The sequence below is a fragment of the Macrobrachium nipponense genome, chromosome 30, assembly GCF_015104395.2.
Source record: "Macrobrachium nipponense isolate FS-2020 chromosome 30, ASM1510439v2, whole genome shotgun sequence".
Lineage (NCBI taxonomy): Eukaryota > Metazoa > Arthropoda > Malacostraca > Decapoda > Palaemonidae > Macrobrachium > Macrobrachium nipponense.
Window position 1 is genome coordinate 23,446,371 of NC_087218.1, and position 22,500 is coordinate 23,468,870.

The following is a 22,500-nucleotide window of genomic DNA, read 5'->3' on the forward strand; positions in this document are numbered from 1 at the left end:
ATTTTGTTCACTTATTTTCTGGTGCAGACAGGAAATCTGGCACAAATGCGTTTTGGTGAGTAAATTTAGTTTTTTTTTTTCTTTTTTTTTAAGTAGGAAATGCTCGGAAATCTAAACTTAGAAATAGGCATACGAGATCCCCATATTTTAGGAGTGCACAGTCTTTTGGAAATAACATTTTAACATTTTCTTCATGGAATATAAATGATTAATAACCGTCTTGCAAGTAGACTTTAGCATAACCTTTTTAATATCCGGCATGTATAATGCGCTGCTCTCTCGTCTTCGTTTCAGTTTCAGGATTTCTTCTAAAAATTGGTCAGTTACTATTAAATGTACAAACAGGTTTTTAGAATGTGTAACCACAGTGCCTGTAAGATAATTTATCAATGATCCGATCATAATTCTTATCCATATACTGTGCACGTTCATTTCACAGCCAAGTTTGTAGATTAAGTAGTAACTGACCAATTTCGAGAAGAAATTTCACGCTGTTTTAAACATAAAAATTTAAAAAATGATAATACCAGAGCCACTACATTAACTGTACAGTTTTTATTGTTGTGTTAGCCTTTCCACCTTAAAAATGCTATATATTTAGCGAAAAGTGTGATGATGAAATGGAAAGAAAATATCTGAATAGTGAAATAAAAAAAGTTCTATTAATAGTGGTGACGAAGTGGAATAATAAGGGGGTGAAATTATATTTATTTGACAATGTGATTGATGGCAGGCATTTGGAGGAGAATCTACTGTCACTACTTAGGACGTAGAGAATGTAGAAGTAGTATTAGCAGCAATATGAATGAAGAGGAAATGGGGAATTTACAGAACAAATAACCGAAATAAACCGAATGGGCTTATATATTGTCCCGGTAAGTACGCAGCCGTGCTTCTTTCTTTAGGCGGACGGACAGTGAACGATCCTACCCACTAAGATAGCCCTGGCGCTCACGGTCCAAAACAAAAGCAACCGGAAGGAGACAAATGTTAGGAGTCCCACGGAATCATCTGGGCGAAGGATAAGAAATGGGGGTGTCTTGACCCTTCGTCAGATCATCAATAGGTGACGACCACGATGTAATGAACTCGAACGCTGCTAAGTGACGTGCTGTCAGCTAGATCAGCAGATTCTCTCTCTCTCTCTCTCTCTCTCTCTCTCTCTCTCTCACAACGGAAGGGACGAACACTTTTGTATCCCCTGTGTTCGCTGCATTGCCTCCAGTGATAAAAATTCATTAAGTCTCGCCGACGGCTGGGGGTCTCCTCCATAGAGTCGGAGCCCCTCTCCGATAACGCCTCTCAGCATCCGTGTGAGATAACTTCATCACTGGGCGTTTTACCATTTCATTCCACACCAGGGCGGAGTTAAGGGCGGAGAGATGGGTGGGTAGGTGGGGAGGATGCTGCTAGGGTGATAGATTATACCCGGCCCAGTATTGATACTTCGTTTGTCCGGTCCGTTGTATCGGTGATGGGATTATTAACAAGTCATCACACCCGCGCATTTCCCGTTGCCGCTGTGGAGGGGATACCGGTGTGGGGATACTTGTGAGGATGGAATTGGGATATGGATGAACGGATAAATAGAAAGAACCATTCTCTCTCTCTCTCTCTCTCTCTCTCTCTCTCTCTCTCTCTCTCTCTCTCTCTCTCTCTCGTAAACTGAATTTTGTTAATGACCGCAAGACGATAAATGTGCTGCCCGGCCGATGTGAGATGGAGCTCCGTTTGATCTCATTTCCCAGTCACTTTCGTCCCCCTATTAACAATAAACGTCTCTCTCTCTCTCTCTCTCTCTCTCTCTCTCTCTCTCTCTCTCTCTCTCTCGGAGTGGTTGCCAGTTGAATAAATAGTCCTCCTCCCGGTTAGCCGTTTCCGATTGTGATTTTTCTAGATGATAAAACGCGCTCGCGCGCGGGTTCACACCTTTGAGGAAAGTCACGTCAAGTTTTGGCAGCTGGTTATTGTTGCGGATGGTCTTTATTACGTATGAGATTATCTAATAACTATACTAGAACAGCATGACGCTATAGAAGTTGATGACTAAGCATATATTGTTTTTAGTTTTCTGTAAAAGAAAACTATTGAGACAGATTTGTCTGTCCGTCCGCACTTTTTCTCTCCGCCCCCAGATCTTAAAAGCTACTGAGCTAGAGGGCTGCAAATTAGCATGTTGATCATCCACCCTCTAATCATCAATCATACCAAATTGCAGCCCTATAGCCTCAGTAGTTTTTATTCTATTTAAGGTTCAAGTTAGCTGTGATCGTGCATCTGGCAACACAACAACACAGACCACCGCGGCCGACTAAGAGTTTCATGAGTTTTATGGGCCGCGGCTCATACAGCATAATACCAGATCACCAGAAGATAGATCTATTTTCGGTATCCTTGATTATTCGCTGTACAGAAAATTTGATTGCGCCGAATAATCTTTGGCGCATTTTATACTTGTTTGTCCTTTAATATACTTTGAAAGATGATATATACTGAATTTTATTGCATTTTTTCAGTAAACTGTAGATTGAACGTCTGTGGTGTTGATTGGGCATATTATGATCTTAAGTCTGGTTGAGCTCCTTTACAAAGCAATAGACACGTTTTCATATATCTGTTTTGGTTCTGAGCTAGGTATATGGAATTTGATTTTACTGTAACGACCAGGTATTGTTCCCTTCATTTCAAGGTCTTGTAGACATGCCATTCAATTTAATTGGATACTCTCTCTCTCTCTCTCTCTCTCTCTCTCTCTCTCTCTCTCTCTCTCTCTCTCTCTCTCTCTCTCTCTCTCTCTCTCCTTTGAAAATGAATCTCAATAAGAACACTTTGCGTTCATTTCGCCTTTTATGATCGCATTTATTTTTAAGAATATGTATATTAATTTCAGCTTTGCCTTCTGTCTTCAAGTGGACGAGGTTTTACATTTACATTAACGTAAATGATCTTGTCGGTATACTGACTATCCTTCAGTCCCTCTCCTTTTCCTCCTAAGAGGTCGAGAGAATGATTGATACTCGAGCCTATCGTCGTTGTACCTTCCGGTCATTTGTTATTATTAGTTTTATGTTTGCTTTGTCGGTCATTGCTAGTTTTATATTGGCCCTATCGGTTATCGTTCCTTTTATACTTCTGTTTTCGGCTGTTGTTCGGTCAGTAATACCCTAATCGTGAATCATGACCGGAGTATTCTTCTGAAACGACCGTTATGGCAAGATTTTCAAGCCTTTATTGGTGGTCTTACGACGCCCTTTTCTGATACTTTAGCGATCTGTTTCAACGGATGTTGTGATGTTGGATGACGGATGACTGTCAGGTGATGCTGGATTTGGTTGATGAGATGTAGCTTGCTTCATTGGCATTTGAGGGGGTGTGGATGTAATTGCTTATGTTAGGCGCGTTAGTAATATTCAGGAATGATGTGGATTCGGAACATTCCTACTTTCTTCTGTCACAGGATATTTAAATTTACCCTTTAGAGGAGAAGCCGAAAAGCGGAAACGCATCAGATACTGCAAAACATCTTATAGAAATTTCTTAAAAAGGAGAAAGGATGAATGATAATAATAAAAAAGTCAAGATGTTAAGAAATATAATAATAGAATATCGCTCCAGGTATGTGTTCATGACATAATGTGCGCTGTATAGAAAGCGTTTAGTCATAGGGTGATCAGCATCTATTTAGCCTTGCATTGCTCATACTAATTGCAATATTTGATAAACGTATTTAATGCAGGGTAAAAATTTTCATCAGCACAAATATGATAGGAATTACTTTGTCCAAAACCTTTCCTCCAAGAGCGAGGAAATTCATTCTCTTACCCAATCCCGACTATCTACTCATGAAAGCGGCTGGTGAGTAGATAAAATACGCGCGAGTCGTAAGTGAAATCCCGAGTGATGAATGAAATGTTGATATGGGTGATTGATGCGAGGAAAGTTGGTGCGAGTGAGTTATGAATGAACGAAAGATTGCTGCAAAGAACTCGCCGTGAAACTGATTCCGTTCTGAGAGAATTCTGGATCATTTTTTACTTCGATTTTTGTTATGGCATTTCGTTTTTGCTTATTTTACTTTTATGTTTATGCACTTTCTGAGAGGCTGCTAAAGAGAATATTCTATCATTTTTTACATCGGTTTTTTCCACTGCTTTCTTTTACTTATTTTATTTTTCCATTTATGTCAGTTCAGACAGCTTTTAAACTTACTTTTCTCAGTGGGTTATTATAATTTTATATTATTTCCAAATTTATTCATAATTTATTTCCTATTTATTTTCTTCCTAAACGTAAAATCAACTGCCAGTTTTACTGAATAAGAGAATGATAATGATTCTGGTATTTTAGTCACAAAGAGCAGATAATAATACATTATGGTTCTTTTCTATCAGCTGGCTACTCTGGCATTTCTATCATATAAAGCTTAATATGAAACGAACGTTTGGTTTGTTTAAAAATTAATAGTTAACCACCTGTGAGTGTCAAAGAGCATTAGATATATATGTCTCAGTCAGTGAAGTTAAGTATTATTAGATTTTGTCAGCAACGAAAGCAATATGCTTTTGTCACCTTAGTTTCCCTGAAGGGAATTTAATTTCTAAATGAAGAAGCGTCTGTATGTTTACAGGCGTTTCAGAAAAATAGCGATGTTTCCAAATAAATGACGTTTGCTGGTTTGTTTTCATAGCTTACGGGTATTTTAGATAGTTTCGCGAGATCGAAAGGATTTGCAAAAGTAATTTAAATAATGCGACTCGTTACCGTAGACTTTTACATTTTTCTCTTCCACTGTGTTTTCAGTGAGTGAATAGCTTTTGTGGTCATATTATATGTTCAGCGTTTTTGTTCATGCTCTTGATATTTGCAAATGTAACTTTTTCAATTAATACTGTATATTGTACTAATTATGGTTGTTATATACTTTATCAGCACATCTTTCATAAGCGTTTTCATTTCGTTCCCTTCGCACGTGCGTTTACTCGGGTCCTGTCTGAGCTCCAGAATCCTCCGTCCCCGGTCGGAGCGATGAGTATTATTCATCGCAGTCGGAGGAGGAGGGTATTTTTCGGGTATCCATCACTCTTCCGGTGAAACGTTGATAGCGCCCGAGGAATCCCGGAGTGATGTAGGAGGTCATTATATTGCAACTGTGGCCGGTGATTATTTTATAATAGGTGGTTGTATGTCTGCATTATAGGAAAATAACGGCTCCTTGATGTGGTGTTTTTCTCCAGCTGCCTTACCATAACTCTTCCCCGATTTCTCCGGGAGTCTCTCCCGGCTATTTGCGGATTTGGGAACGTAGACGGAACTGTGAGGTTTTATTGCCGCTACGACACTTTTAAGGTTATGTGCCGTAGTGATTCTTCAGTCAATTATGTATAAATATCAGTGTGGTATTACCTCAACATTTTATGTGCATTTTCTTTACGAATGTTGATTTTTTATTTCGTATTTCTACTCTTATTTGCTACCAACACGCGAACTCCTTTGCTTTGCCGTTGTCACTTATACTTTTGCATGTTTGAAATCTTTTCTTAAAGTTGTCGTGATATTCGTGAGGTTTATAAACACGGTTAATTCTGGTAATATTTATGGTGTATGAAGTTACCCTCCTCCATATTAACTTGTACCCAGCCTCGAAGAAGCTATATTCTCCCCGTGTATTATATATATATATATATATATATATATATATATATATATATATATATATAATAAAAGACACACACGCACACACACACACACACACACACATATATATATATATATATACATATATATACTATATAGATTATATATATATATATATATATATATATATATATCCATATATATATATATATATAATATATATATATATATATATATATATATAGATAGATATTTAAAGTATATATAGATATGATATATATTTAAATATATATATATTTAGATAGATATTTAAAGATATATATATATATAAATAATATATATATATAGATGATATATTTAAAGCTATATATAATATATAATATATATATATATATATAAGACATATATATATATATATATATATATATATATATATATATATATATATATATATATTGCATATTTTGGTATCCGATGACCAAATCGATAGCGTCTTAGATACAGCGAGGTTGAGAAAACGTTATTTCTATCTTCAGGATATCTTCAGTTTTGAGTTTTGTGACATAAAGATTCAGAGATGAATGCGGACAAACCTCCTGTTATCTCTCTCTCTCTCTCTCTCTCTCTCTCTCTCTCTCTCTCTCTCACTGAATAGCCAACTTCCACAAAGCAATTGTTCTAAGTCTACCCCCCTTCTCCACCATTTTTTTTTATTACCGAAGTACTTAAATTGTTATCTACCTACTCTCTTCTTCGATAGTCAGTATTTTTCTTTCCCCTCTTTATTTTATTTTTATTTTTGTTACATCCTTCAGATAACGTCGATAAAAACGCCTCCTCCTTCATCGAAGGCCTTCATTGTTCGAGTTAGGCTTATTGTTTTCTTTATTGTACCATTGATTTATGTGCTTCTAAAGAAATTGCTTTCTCGGCGTTTCACTTTGCTATTCCGACGACGCCGAGTTTGCCCTATTATCATGATAATAAAGATGTCCTTGCCTCGGCCTCTCCTTTTCGGGTGAGGAATATTCGTTCTTCTTTTGTTTTCTGCTTCTCCGTTGCTGCGAGTTCCAGAGATGGGATTTTAGGGAGGAAAAGATGTATTATTGGGTTCTGTGATAGGATTAGAGTTTCGTTTTTATTAAAGATAAGAACGAAAGGTGATATAAATGGAATAGGTAAATGTTAAAACGTAATTTCCAGAAATTAGATAGATACATTATTCTTATCTTTGATGCTACGGGAAGACTAGAGTTTCTTGCTCATAGAACCTGAAGTGTAAAGCTTTTTGCTTCAAACCTTTCAAGTATTACCTCCTTAGAATACTAGATTATAACTCCACGGGCAACTAATATTGTATTACATGTTTGGAATACCACATCATACCTGCATGAACAACTGCACTATTATATTGGTCTTTTAGAATACTAGATTATACCTGCACCCACTACCAAAATATTGCATTATGTGTTTGAAATATTAGACCATACCTGCACGGACAACAACAGTATATTGCATGTTTTGAATACTATACTCTGTGTTTTCCATCTGACTACCCGCCTGTGGTGTTTGCGTATGGTAACCCTGCGTCCCGGGCTTTATAGTCGATTTTCTTAAACCTGGCAAACTTGCACTTAACTTGCACTTAGCTGCTTGTCACTGATTGGATGAATGTCGTGTTGTCCGAATCTCTCTGTTTTGTTTTCACACTGTTTCAGAATTGTGATTATACGGCCATAGATTGAGATAAGAGCCAAATTATGTAATGTTATGTAAATACCAGTTATAATAAACTTAAGTATTAAGTACTTACATACCAAATCTATTATATAATAGTTAACAGTTATGAAACAACACTCTCCGAAGCTGTAGACTTGAAATATGTTTCAAACGCATGAACTTTAATGTTTAAATTTCTAGCTAGATTTTTAGTGCAATCGTGCCATTGGTGGTTTGGAAAAATGCAAAACGTATTTATTGTACATTGCTGAAGGTTGTATAACACCAATGAAGAAAATACTATCGTAGAAAATGTAAGCTTGCCGAACATTTGGGGTGGAGGAGTTGAGAAAGGAACAGCCGGCGAGTTGTCGCCTGCTGCACACACCGCCATCATCAATCAGCATAGAATCGGCTATCGAGCAGTTGGCTCACTGTCGTCGATTTCACCTATTTCACCCATGGCCACAAGAGACGATATGGAACAAAGTAGAGATGAAGGCACTTCAAACACCAGGCATATACATGCTGCTGGCAGTAGGCTTACCAGTCAGTGCTGTAATATAATAATGAATGTTTTTCAATGTTTCACTTCACAGGGCCCTAGCAAGACAATGAAAGAAATCATTAAGGCGACAGCAACAGCAACTAAAGTTTTGAAATGCAAAAAATAAACATTATGATATATAAACATCTTTATTATTTTATGAAGACAAGAACACCACAGCCCACATTTGAACCTCCCGCTGAGAGTACGTCAACTTTCTGTCAACCCCGAGGTTGTTCCTCCCACAACTCCTCCACCCCAAAATTTTCTGACAGCTTACATTTCTACGATAGTATTTTGTTCTTAGGCGTTATACAACATCAGCAATGTACTATGAATATGTTTTTTTTTTTCAAACAACCAATGGCATGATTGCACTAAAAATCTAGCAAGAAATTTAAACATTAAAGTTCATGCGTTTGAAAAATATTTCAAGTCTACAGCTTCGGAGAGTGTTGTTTCATAACTGTTAACTATTATATAATAATTTGGTATGTAAGTTCTTAATAATTAAGTTTATTACAACTGGCGTTTACATAACATTACATAATTTGGCTCTTATCTCAATCTATGGCCGTATAATCACAATTCTGAAACTGTGAAAACAAAACAGAAATTCGGACAACACGACATCCATCCAATCAGCGACAAGCAGCTAAGTGCAAGTTACGTGCAAGTTTGCCAGGTTTAAAAAAATCGACTATTGATAGTTACGCTATGTGTAAGTTTTAGGTAAATAAAAGGATATCTGGGTGTGCATTTGCAACTGAGTGTTTTAATAATTTACTGTATGCGAATTACACCGTTATTATTCGAAACAGGATATTATTATTGTTGGTGAATGTAAGCAGAGTGTAACTATCTAAAGCCCGGGATGCAGTGCTACCATGCGAAAACACCACAGGCGGATGGACAGATGGGAAAAAACAGTTTAGTCCATACTCTACTGACAAAAAAAATATTCCATCACATGTTGGGAGTAGAAGACCATACCTGAAATATTGTATTTGATGTTTGGCATACTAGACCATACCTGGGCAGACAACATCAGTATGGTGTTATATGTTTGGAATGGTAGACCATACCTGCACTGACAACAGCAATATTATATTACGGGTTTGGAATGGTAGACTGTACATGCACTGACAACAGCAATATTGTGTTACGGCTTTTGAATGGTAGACCGTAAATGCACTGACAACAGCAATATTGTGTTACGGGTTTGGAATGCTAGACCATACCTGCACTAACAACAGCAATATTGTATTATGGGTTTGGAATGATAGACCATACCTGCACTGACAACAGCAATATTGTATTATGGGTTTGGAATGATACCATACCTGACTGACAACGCAATATTGTATTATGGGTTTGGAATGATAGACTACCTGCACTGACAGAAATATTGTATGGTATTTTGGAATTGTAGACCACCTGCACTGACAACAGCAATATGTATTTTTATGGGTTTGGAATGATAGACATACTGCATTGACAACAGCAATATATGTTGATTTGAATTAGACCATACTAGACATACTGCACTACAACAGCAAATTGTATTGGTTTGGAATGATAGACCATTACTGCCTGACAACAGCAATATTGTATTTATTGGGTTTGGAATGATAGACCATACCTACACTGACAACGCAATATTGTATTATGGGTTGGAATGTAGACCATCCTGCACCTGCAACAGAAATAGTATTATGGGTTTGGAAATGGTAGACCATACCTGCACTGAAACAGCAATATTGTATTATGGGTTTGGAATGATAAGACCATAAACCTGCACTGACACAGCAATAGTGTATTTATGGGTTTGGGGAAGGATAGAACCATACTGCCACTGAGCAACATTTATTAGGGTTTTGGATTGTAGACATACTGCACTGACAACAGCAATATTGTATTATGGGTTTGGAATGATAGACCATACCTGCACTGACAACAGCAATATTGTATTATGGGTTTGGAATGATAGACCATACCTGCACTGACAACAGCAATATTGTATTATGGGTTTGGAATGATAGACCATACCTGCACTGACAACAGCAATATTGTATTATGGGTTTGGAAATGTAGACATAACCTGCACTGACAACAGCAATATTGTATTATGGGTTTGAATGATAGACCTACCTGACTGACAACAGCAAATATTGTATTATGGGTTTTGGAATTGTAGACCATACCTCACGACAACGCAATATTGTATTATGGGTTTGGAAATGATAGACCCATCCTGCACTGACAACAGCAATTATATTAGGGGTTTGGAATGGAATAGACCATTACCTGCACTGAAACAAGCAAATGTTATTAGGGTTGGAATCTCCGACCCTACCTGCACTGACAACAGCAATATTGTATTATGGGTTTGGAATGATAGACCATACCTGCACTGACAACAGCAATATTGTATTATGGGTTTGGAATGATAGACCATACCTGCACTGACAACAGCAATATTGTATTATGGGTTTGGAATGGTAGACCATACCTGCACTGCCAACAGCAATATTGTATTACGGGTTTGAAATGCTAGTCCATAACTGCACTGACAACAGCAACACTGAATTTGATCATGAATTAGAAATGGCTCCAACGACCAAAACTGGCCCCCTCCGGCTCGTCGGCCGTTGCAACGAGGACTCGAGCACCGTGAGCAATAAAGCATGCAAATTAATCTACGCCATAAACAGAACAAGCAAGACATTCTATGCATAGAGAATAAGCGCTAGAGCTGGGGGGCGGGGGTGGCTGGGGGGAGGGGGGGGAGGGGGGGAGGGGGGGGGGGGACACGCCAAGTGTCATTAAAGCCTGACTTTGACGAAGGGTATGGCAGAAATAACCTCTTCTGATTCTGCTGTTCAGATGTCCGTAGCATCTCGCGTCCATTTATCCCCGTCCACTTCTATCAGACTCTTAAGGTCTGGTTGCGTCATAACGTAGCAGATCACGGCGAAAGGTTGCTTGTGATAAATCGCTCCCATTTATTTGCTGTTAAGTCGGGATTGACGGCGTTTGAATTCCAATCGGTACTTCGTCGTATTGTCGAGTTTTTATCTGTTAGTTAACGAATCACCTTGTGAGGTACAATATTGGTACCAAGAAGGTCTTTCAAGGTTCTCCTGTGTGTGCCAAAAGTCAGGTTAAAAACAGGTGTAGGCTCTATGATGAATATTTAATATGAAGATGTCTGTATATTTAAAAAAAAAAATTGCATCCTTCACTAGAAAATGGTGGCTTCAGAAGATACAGTTCTTTCAGCTTTCAGTATTTTGATGAGATTGACAGCTTATGCATTGCTGCGTCAGACATTTCTATCGGTCACATCCAAATACTCGTAGGATTTAGCTTTGCTGAATTTCGTTGATCGAACGAGCTGCTACACAGGAAATGGATATCGGTGATGGCTTATACACTCACACATGTACTATAGTATATATTATATATATATATATATATATATATATATATATATATATATATATATATATATATATATATATATACACATTTATATTATATGTGTATGTTCGCGTGTGTCTGTGCGCTCGCGCACGTTAGTGTACACACACACACACACACACACACACACACACACACACACACACACACACATATATATATATATATATATATATATATATATATATATATATATATATGTGTGTGTGTGTGTGTGTGTGTGTGTGTGTGTGTGTGTGTGTGTATGGGTGGGTGTGTGTGTGTGTGTGCATATATGGTGTGTTATGTTATATAAAGATGCGATATACATAATGCAAATATATAACCTGAATATGAGTTAAATGGATTTGGAATTCACCGCCGATGTATCAGAATAAAAAAAAGAAAAAAAAGAGAAGGACGCTATTTAATTGAAGTAACTCATTTTGATATTGGGAAAAAAATTCGGAACACGGAAATTCCATTGTTAGATAAATCAGCACGGAATAAATATGTGCTTTACTCATTTCGGCCAACGCTTTAATACAGTAGTGACACGGAGTCACCTTTATGGGATTCTGATGTAGCAATTATCAATCGTCTGTGTTGGGACGTTTCTGTATTTGTAATAAAAGAAGTTTTATATAAAGGGACTGCCTTATACTGATCGCAACGGATTTAACAATGATAAGAATGAAAGAACAAAAATAATTGTTGGTATCATTTTTGTGCAACTGAACTACAGATACACTGAACGTGCAAACAATTCCTATCAATGTATGAAATCCGTTTTAACTTCATTTCATCATTTTGATCATGAGAAGGACATCGACAGTGTTGAAAAGCAAAATGTCTAATCTTTGCTTTACATACATTGCAATGCAATTGCGTAAAATTCGTGCAGTGTGGGACCCGTATTTGCAGTTTTGTTCTTCAGTGGCCCCACGAAATGTTCCTTCAGTAAGGAGTTCCAGCGAAGTCTGTGAAGGTCTCCTCATGTATCATTTCCTCACGGTGCCACGTTGAATGCTACCCGCGACCCCTCCATCCTGTAATCTCGGTACAGATTTAATTTACGTAATGGGATTTTAGCTTTTGGGTGTCCATGGCATCACTGCCTTCTTTGACGTTTCCTTTGATCTTTTTGATGTCACAGCTAAATGTGAAAATGGTTCTCGTGGCGGACATGAAATCTAGGACGGCAACGTCCTCGTGTTGTTTGCGGTTTCTTCATATTAGGCTCATTGTCTCCGAGAGAGAGAGAGAGAGAGAGAGAGAGAGAGAGAGAGAGAGAGAGAGAGAGAGAGAGAGCGAGGAGAGAGAGATGGTGGTCGCACAGTTTTTAACGTATTTGCCTTAAGTGCTAAAGATTATTAGTAGTATATGATTTGGTCATCATATAATTCACGCCATTTAGGAAACCTTAATGACTGAAAACAAATAAGACTAAAACCAGTAGCTTCATTCTTAGGCAGCTTCAAGGTCAAAAAAAGAAATTCCCCTGACTTTGAAATGAGATTTTTTTTTATGGACGAGGCAAAGATCCACTACTTATTAGTGATCTCTTTCTTGTGTTATTATTAAATCTGCTCCCTCATTTCCGTATTCGTTTTCGCTTTTTTCATTCACTAGTTATTCGATATATCATTCGCTAGTATCGGTCATAACGTAATTGATTCTGCTTCGAATGACTTACCTACTGTGTTAGGCAAATCCTCTTACAATATCGCTCGTTTTTAAATTCTTCTTTCAACATTTTCCTTCCATCTTACGGGTCATCCTCTCATAGCAATGGATTCATAGAGCAACTGCGGTGTTTTTTTCCTTTTACACATTTCAAACCTTTTCACTGTCAATTTCCGTTTCACGCTGAATGGCCTTAGTTGCTCCATTGTTTGGCATGTATGGCTAAAAAAAAAAAAAAAAAATGACAATGAATCAAGTTGTTGAGAAGACCTTACATAATGCAAATTAAGCCTACCGTATTTTGTCGCAATCAGGAAACAAAACATATCCTCAAACATATTTTCATTTCTTTTATTATTATTATTATTATTATTATTATTATTATTATTATTATTATTATTATTATTATTATTATCGTTGTTTCTACATATGTTTACAAAATGTAAGGCAAGATAATCATATTATTCTGAGTGTTAAATGGTGCATTCGTTTAAAAAATAAAAGAATTTTAGCTTGTATACCTAAATACTATTTGTTTGTTTCATGTATTGAAACTTATTAAAACGAGAAGATAAATGAGATTACAATCCCGAAAGGCTGTGTTTTCAGGAATTCGTTGTAATGTTCTGGCTAAACCCTAAAGTATATTAGATTTTTATCAACTTATGTAGACTTTTGCTACATGTGCTATAGGGCAGCACAACAGAGGTCATTTCTACCTGGTAATAGCAGCAATAGCTGGTTTCCTTGTGGGTTCATGTAGGCTGTATATCACCTCTCATATGCAGCGGTACTCTGGCAAACCGCAGGATATCATATAATAATAATAATAATAATAATAATAATAATAATAATAATAATAATAATAATAATAATAATAATAATAATAATAATAATAATAATAATAATAAAGGCAACAGAATCAACCATCTGCTGTTCTTGGACGACATCAAGCTGTATGGTAAGAGCATCAAGGAAGGAAATAGATACCCTAATCCAGACTGTAAGGATTGTATCTGGGGACATCAGGATGGAGTTTGGAATAGAAAAATGCGCCTTAGTCAACATACAAAAAGGCAAAGTAACGAGAACTGAAGGGATAAAGCTACCAGATGGGAGCAACATCAAGCATAGATGAGACAGGATACAAATACCTGGGAATAATGGAAGGAGGGGATATAAAACACCAAGAGATGAAGGACACGATCAGGAAAGAATATATGCAGAGACTCAAGGCGATACTCAAGTCAAAACTCAACGCCGGAAATATGATAAAAGCCATAAACACATGGGCAGTGCCAGTAATGAGACACAGTGCAGGAATAGTGGAATGGACGAAGGCAGAACTCCGCAGCATGGATCAGAAAACCAGGAAACATATGACAATACACAAAGCACTACACCCAAGAGCAAATACGGACAGACTATACATAACACGAAAGGAAGGAGGGAGAGGACTACTAAGTATAGAGGACTGCGTCAACATCGAGAACAGAGCACTGGGGCAATATCTGAAAACCAGTGAAGACGAGTGGCTAAAGATTGCATGGGAAGAAGGACTAATAAAAGTAGACGAAGACCCAGAAATATGCAGAGACAGGAGAATGACAAACAGAACAGAGGACTAGCACAACAAACCAATGCACGGACAATACATGAGACAGACTAAAGAACTAGCAAGCGATGACACATGGCAATGGCTACAGAGGGGAGAGCTAAAGAAGGAAACTGAAGGAATGATAACAGCGGCACAAGATCAGGCCCTAAGAACTAGATATGTTCAAAGAACGATAGCCGGAAATAACATCTCTCCCATACGTAGGAAGGGCAATACGAAAAATGAAACCATAAACCACATAGCAAGCGAATGCCCGGCACTTGCACAGAACCAGTACAAAAAGAGGCATGATTCAGTGGCAAAAGCCCTCCACTGGAGCCTGTGCAAGAAACATCAGCTACCTTGCAGTAATAAGTGGTACGAGCACCAACCTGAGGGAGTGATAGAAAACTATCAGGCAAAGATCCTCTGGGACTATGGTATCAGAACGGACAGGGTGATACGTGCAAATAGACCAGACGTGACGTTGATTGACAAAGTCAAGAAGAAAGTATCACTCATTGATGTCGCAATACCATGGGACACCAGAGTTAGAAGAGAAAGAGAAGGAAAAAATGGATAAGTATCAAGATTTGAAAATAGAAATAAGAAGGATATGGGATATGCCAGTGGAAATCGTACCCATAATCATAGGAGCACTAGGCACGATCCCAAGATCCCTGAAAAGGAATCTAGAAAAACTAGAGGCTGAAGTAGCTCCAGGACTCATGCAGAAGAGTGTGATCCTAGAAACGGCACACATAGTAAGAAAAGTGATGGACTCCTAAGGAGGCAGGATGCAACCCGGAACCCCACACTATAAATACCACCCTGTCGAATTGGAGGACTGTGATAGAGCAAAAAAAAAAAAAAATAAATAAATAAAATAAATAATAATAATATGTTCTATCGAAGGATATTTCTGATTCAGCTTCATTTGTTTTGTAGAAGTTCTTATTTAGTTTGGCGAGTAACGCGCTTATTGGATACATAGGAACTTCTATAAAATAAATGCCTCTGAAGCAGCAATATTTTTCAATAGACCATGCTTGAAAGATGGTCTTCTACCTAAATACAACAACAACAACAACAACAACAACAACAACAATAATAATAATAATAAGAAAAATTGATGATTATCAAAACCGGAAAGTAGATATAAGGATATGCGATATGCCAGTGGAAATCATAGGAAAACAAGGAACGATCCCAAGATCCTGGAAAAAGAAGATGCTGAAATAGCTCCGGGATCCATGCATAAGAGTGCGCTCCTAGAAACAGCGCACATAGTAAGAAAAGTAATGGATTCCTAAAGAAGCAGGAGGCAACCCAGAGCCCCACACTATAAAACCACCCAGTCGAATAGGATGACTGTGATAGACACACACAACTAGATACACGAGTTAAAGTGATAAAAATAATAATTGGCAATATCCACTCAGTTGCTGAGGTAGTAGTAAACAAATATAAGGTTTTAAATTTTATTTAAAATAAAGACTTTCCACTTGTTTAAGTTATTTTTGGCCTATGTAAAAAGAATGGGTTATAGAAGTGGATCTTGGGTGTGTGAAACATTTTAAAGTTAATCATTTCCCCGCTGGGATAGCTAATGTTTTAGAATTTCGTAAGATGCAGAAAACTAGGAAGCGCGTACAGTAATATTCGTATGCAAATCACTACTGCTTGGCAAGGAAACGCGTTTAATATTTGCGTGAAATACATTAAAGATTTTTTTATTGGAATTATATCTTAATGATACCGGTATTGGAAGGATACTATTTCCGTTACCAATATAGTTAATGGTTATGGTACTAAAAATAATAAAAATCAGGAAACGCATGCATTTATATATGTAACGATGAATCCGAACACCGAATTGGGTAGGTTATGTGAAAGAAAATTCAGTCGGTATTATTCGGGAAATAAAGTAATTAATACAAAACAGCGGTGTCGTTATGAAGGAAGCAATGCTCAAGTTTCGGAATTAGATAATGACTAGCATCTATTATCACTATAATTTCACATCTGTACGTAAACAAATTTTTGAAATACCGGTGCCTGAAAAAAGTTGTCGTCAGTAATTTCTAAAACTGTAAACAAAAGCTGGGGAAAATACGAGATATATTTCATTAATGGGAAGGCGGCTAACTTCAACTAATATTTGATAATTATGAAAAGCTGTTCATTGCTGTAATGAAATGCATTTGAAACTCTTCGTTGCACTTCTTCACAGTTTTGTCAACTGTTAATGATAAATGGAAACATACGTTAATGAACTTCTTTGCCTATACTAGGTTTGAAATCAGAGTGATAATAATGCCACTAGATGTAAGTGCAATCAAGAGTAGGAGTAGAGTTGATTTGAAATGAGAATATAATTTCATTCTCCTTATTATATATAGTTGAAACGTAACTAGAAGGAATAAGTCTACTACCATCCCAACATTATTACGTGGCTCGAACCCATTCACGTATTCTGAATTCGGAACTCTTATTTTGCCTTGAAAGTTTGCGTGTTGAGTATTTTGAATTGAGAAGACCTTATTGTCATGTATCCAAATATTTTTTCAGGTGTGATTAAGTAATTTCAATTTTAATCAACCTAGAATAACTAACATAAATATTTCCTCCCTCAGCCCTTTAGAACATCTATTTTCAATTCTCTTCCAAAAAGTGTTAGGCGTTATAAAGCTTCATAATAAAGTATCCATATTACAGCGCATAACAACATTTCGCCGAAACTGTTCTTAAGAATAGAAGAAAAAGAAGAAGCACACGAGATGGCGCCCATTTAAGCAGCGGCGAACTTATTATCATCTCACCTTTTCAGTGGAATCCCACATTTCAAAATAATATTTCCGATCGCGAGAAGAGAGAGAGAGGGAGAGAGAAAGAGAAAAAAAAATGATCACTCGTTTCTTTTCTCGCTGAGTATCGATGAGAGGGAAAACAGAAAAGGGATTTTCATGGAGGCCCGTTGCTCACGCCGGAGAGGAAATTGTAGCAATAATAAAAGAATAGAAAATGATTACGCGGGAGCAAAGAGATTTTCAGGGGAATCCAGCGGAGGAACTTGGAACCTTATAAACCTTCATTTCACGCCCTTGAATGGGACCCAGATAGAAAGCTTTTCTCTCTCTCTCTCTCTCTCTCTCTCTCTCTCTCTCTCTCTCTCTCTCTCTCTCTCTCGTTTTTTTTCAAGATTTCGTTGGAGATGCATCAGCTCGAAGAGGGAAAAGTGTCGTATTATGGATCCAGTATTTTTAAAGAACTTAGCCTGGTATACTACATATGTGAAAAAGAAATGGGGTAAGACTTGGATTAACTTAAATGTTTTGAAATGTATATTTACATGTTAATAAACTGCGTCAGGAAGGTCTCATATAATTGTAGAATAATGCTTGAAGTTGGTATTTAAGCGCGGAATAATTACCGAAATTACATTGAAAATGTCATGAATATATATAAAATGTTTGAGCCCATAATTTGTGGACACTTAAAGTAATTAGGGAAATGAAATAGAAATAACATATTTCGTTACGTTGTTATTACAGTAAACTATCCATATGCAGTCTGTTAAAGCGATAATTGATAAAATTAAAAGATAACAAAAATTTTGTGTGTGGGTGTTTGACAAAATTATGTGGTGGTATAACTAGTGTTATGTGAATAACAGTGGGCGTTATTTTGTTTAACGAGTTTACAGAATAAAAGATAAGAATCATCCATTCGTGAATGCTGGCCGCTTTATCAGTGGTTCTACATTAGAATACGGCTTGCAAGATCTCATAAGGAAATCATGGCTTAGGAATATGATTATGCAAGTTCGTTTGGTATACACACTTTTTGCAATTTTGCTCCTTTCTTCTACTAAGATTGCTGCAAGAAAACATATTTATTGTCCACGGTTATTCTTCATACAAATTTTATAGCTTTTATTTTAGTGTGAGTAACTTCGGTTTTCCCTGTAATTACAGAATTCCTTTCATGCTAGATTTGATGTAGAACTCCAATTCTTCATCCAGGCATTCCAATCAGCAATAATGTAAATAACCTGTCTTGAATATTACGAAAGTTGAAATATCCCTTACTTCAAGAGGCAGATTCACCAGAAGCAAATGCCTGGTGTTGGAGCAATAAATATTAAAATATCTAATGACTGTGTGATTTTAATTTTTCTATGAAACTTTTTTCCGATGTATAAATTTGATGCGCTTAATTTCAATAGCTACTATGCCTTTGGATAAAAAATGGGTAAAAGAAATACCAATAATATTAGACAAATTGAAGAGGGTGAATAAAAACCAGAAAGAGATAAAGAATAGAGTAAATAGAATGGCAGGGGACACGAAACTAGGAACAGTTACCAGGTTAAATTTCAAAGGAGTATGCGAATAAGAAGACGGGGGCAGAGGGGAAAAATTATGGAAAGTGCAACAGGGGGAAACAATTAAAGAAAATAAAACAAACCAAAAAAAAAAATAATAAAAAAATAAAGGACAGGGAGCCCAAGTTAACTAAATAGAGGAATCAGGATTTAGGAGCTTTAGCAATTTAGGAACTTGGGAATGGAACTCGAATGGTAAACTGACTGAAAATTTGGCCACATGTTGTCTTATGCTAATGACTTCGACACCACCAGCGGGGTTCAGTGTAATTAAGGAAGGTTTGCAATGCTTTGCTAAGCAAGACGAACTGATACTTACCTAGGCATTCAACGAGGACACGACACACACACGCACACACACACACACACACACACACACATATATATATGTGTGTGTGTGTGTATACGTATATGTACATACACACGCGCACACACACACTCATATATATATATATATATAATATATATATACTAGATATATATATATATATATATATATATATATATATATATATATGTTTCGTTTGTGTTTGTGTGCACTATACGGTATTATAAATACATATACTTTTATGATTGTCTGCATATTGAACTTTCATCAGTTGCTGGCCTTTTGAAAACATACTTTTAGCTTTTCCAATTAAAAGATATAACTGTATAAAAGAGAATCTCTCTTCTTTCCATTTTTATATGAGAAGCATCCTTTCATTTTTTTATCCGTGAAGCGTCATCAGAATAGGGTATAAAAAACTTTTTTTTTTTTTTTTTTTTTTTTGCATTTTTAGGATCAATATCTCTTTTGTAATGTCAAAAGTTTTACAAGTACTTTTTTCCTATTGTATTATTAATAGAAACCAACATCAAACATAACGTTCTTTTGTCATATGAGAAGAGGAATTGTCAAAGAAAACACTCGCGTTCAGAAACAAAAGAATGTTAAAAAGAAAATCCGAAAGCGGAATGATAACGTCTTCATCTTCTGCACTCCGTGGAGTTGTATGGGAGTGGAAATGTGTGGTCACGGCGTACAACTCCCGTGAGGAAATGGACATTTTTTTCGTGTTTTTTTTTCAGGCATTGAAGAGAATTTCACATCTAAATTCAATGTCCACATCGTCTCATACTACTGCCTTTTTTGAGACGTTTTAGAATAAATTTTTGTAAATGGGCCGGAATATTGTCAGTCAATTTATCTATTAATATTAACTCGGAAAAGACTTTTGAATGGGATTTTTCATTTTGGTAGTCTTGCAACCAGCACATGCTGGATTACATTCTGTTATTATTATTATTATTATTATTATTATTATTATTATTATTATTATTATTATTATTATTATTATTATTAACCGAATTACATTCTATTTTGATAAAACTAGTACACTACAAGCAAAAGGTTCCAATAGTGGAAGCAGCAAGTAAGGATAAAGGAATTGAGAAGTGATGAATAAAACTGCAGCAGAAAATTAGTAAAGAAAAGCAAATAGGATAAAATAAAATGTGAAATGAGACTCGGGTGAGCCAGCTCAAGTGAACATCGTCAGATATAAAAATAATCTTATATTTCACGTCCAAAATTTGAAATCATGTAAGTTTTGACATTATATCTCCAGTGAAAGAGGTGGATATTCTTTATTCTGAGGACTAAAGATAAATCTAACTGTCATCTGAATATAAAGAACTGTTTCCTGTGTGAAAAAGTTATTATTTTTGCTTTGTCAGTTATTCAAAGTATCCTCGAGATATGATTCATACGTAAAATAATTGGAAAACTTATTAATATAATATAAGTTCCATGATCGAGGCGTCTCTCTCTCTCTCTCTCTCTCTCTCTCTCTCTCTCTCTCTCTCTCTCTCTCTCTCTCTCTCTCTCTCTCTCTCAATTTACTGATATACCAGTAAATTGACAGAGACACTTGAATTTTTAGTCGCCTCCCGTTATTTTGCAATTTAGAAGGCAATTGAATAATAAATAGGAAAAATAGAATATGTCAAATAATTTAGCAAAGACTGTTCACATTGGATATATTTCTGCATTACTGAGGTATTGCTGTGTTACCAACATTGCGTCCTTTTCAAACTCTTAATAGATTAATCGTTCTTTCTTTTCTTTGGCTTTCTCTGTTATAGGTGTTTTATCTTTCCATTGGCGAGCCAGTCTGTCTGTCCGCCTCACAACGGGAGGTATCACATAACTCACTGATTGACTGTGATGAGTTTTTTGAACTTATTTGTAATGAAATGCAAACGGAACTTCTCTGTCCAATAAAATTATTTACAGTAAAATTTTTCGGTGAATTTGAATGGAAGATTCAGAAAGATATTTTGTAATTCTGGCAAAGAATGTGACTAACGACACATGATTAGGTTACTACTACTACTACTACTACTACTACTACTACTACTACTACTACTATATTATTATTATTATTATTATTATTATTACAAGTTTTCTGGTGTGCACTACGCGCGCTGGAACCCTACGTTGCTGTCTCCCCTACCCTCCCAATCCTCTCCCTACCCCGACCCCACCCGGGGCGGAAATGAGGTTAGCAGGAGGAGGGTGGATGCCTCCCCTACAATCCCGTTCCCCCACCTATCCTACCCCCATGGGGCGGACAAAACCGATTTGCAGTGGGGGGTGGCTGTGTCATGTCTCCCCTACTGTCACCCAGAGGAAGACAAACAAGATCCACTCGGAGTATGTTATTATTATTATTATTATTATTATTATTATTATTATTATTATTATTATTATTATTATCCCCTTTCTCTTTGTTCTTTTGCACACTAGAATTCTGTTCCCTATGAGTTTGCATTGTAGGTTAATGGTCTTCTTGGTTCCAACGCAGCAAATGTCTCCTGATGCCTAATAACGATGATAACAAGTCTTAGTTCGTTAAGACCAGGTCTTGATAATGCTTTCCATTCCCTTTCGTAAAGACTACTCAGAAGCCAAGTTCTTGAATGTATGTTAAAGAAAATGGGATCCTTATTACACTTCCCCCATTTACATCCAGCCTCGTTACCGAGTGGCGTAAAATTTTAATTTTTTTACCCCAAAAAGTTAATGATATAAACTTTCATTTTTAAATCCCTTCTTATCCCCTCTTCTTGCATTCTACTTTTTTCCTGCAGGGCTGAGGAGGAGGAGGAGGAGGAGGAGGAGGAGGAGGAGCAGAGAGGTGATATTATTCATGAAATATTCGGCCTTGATTAGCACATAGAGAAAAAAAACCGCTCCCAAGATGAAAAACATGTTGTCATGAGTCTTTTGGTCCCAGCGAACTGAGAGAATATATAAGGATAATTGGGTTTTGAGGAGGTTAATCTGGCATTTTTCGTCATTTTACTTTTAATTTCATGGGAAGAAAATAGGCTAACGATGCATAAATGGTCGAATGGATTCAGAATCTGTGAGAGGATAGATGGAAAAGTGCCAAAGCCTCCCGTTTATTTTTTTTTTTTTTT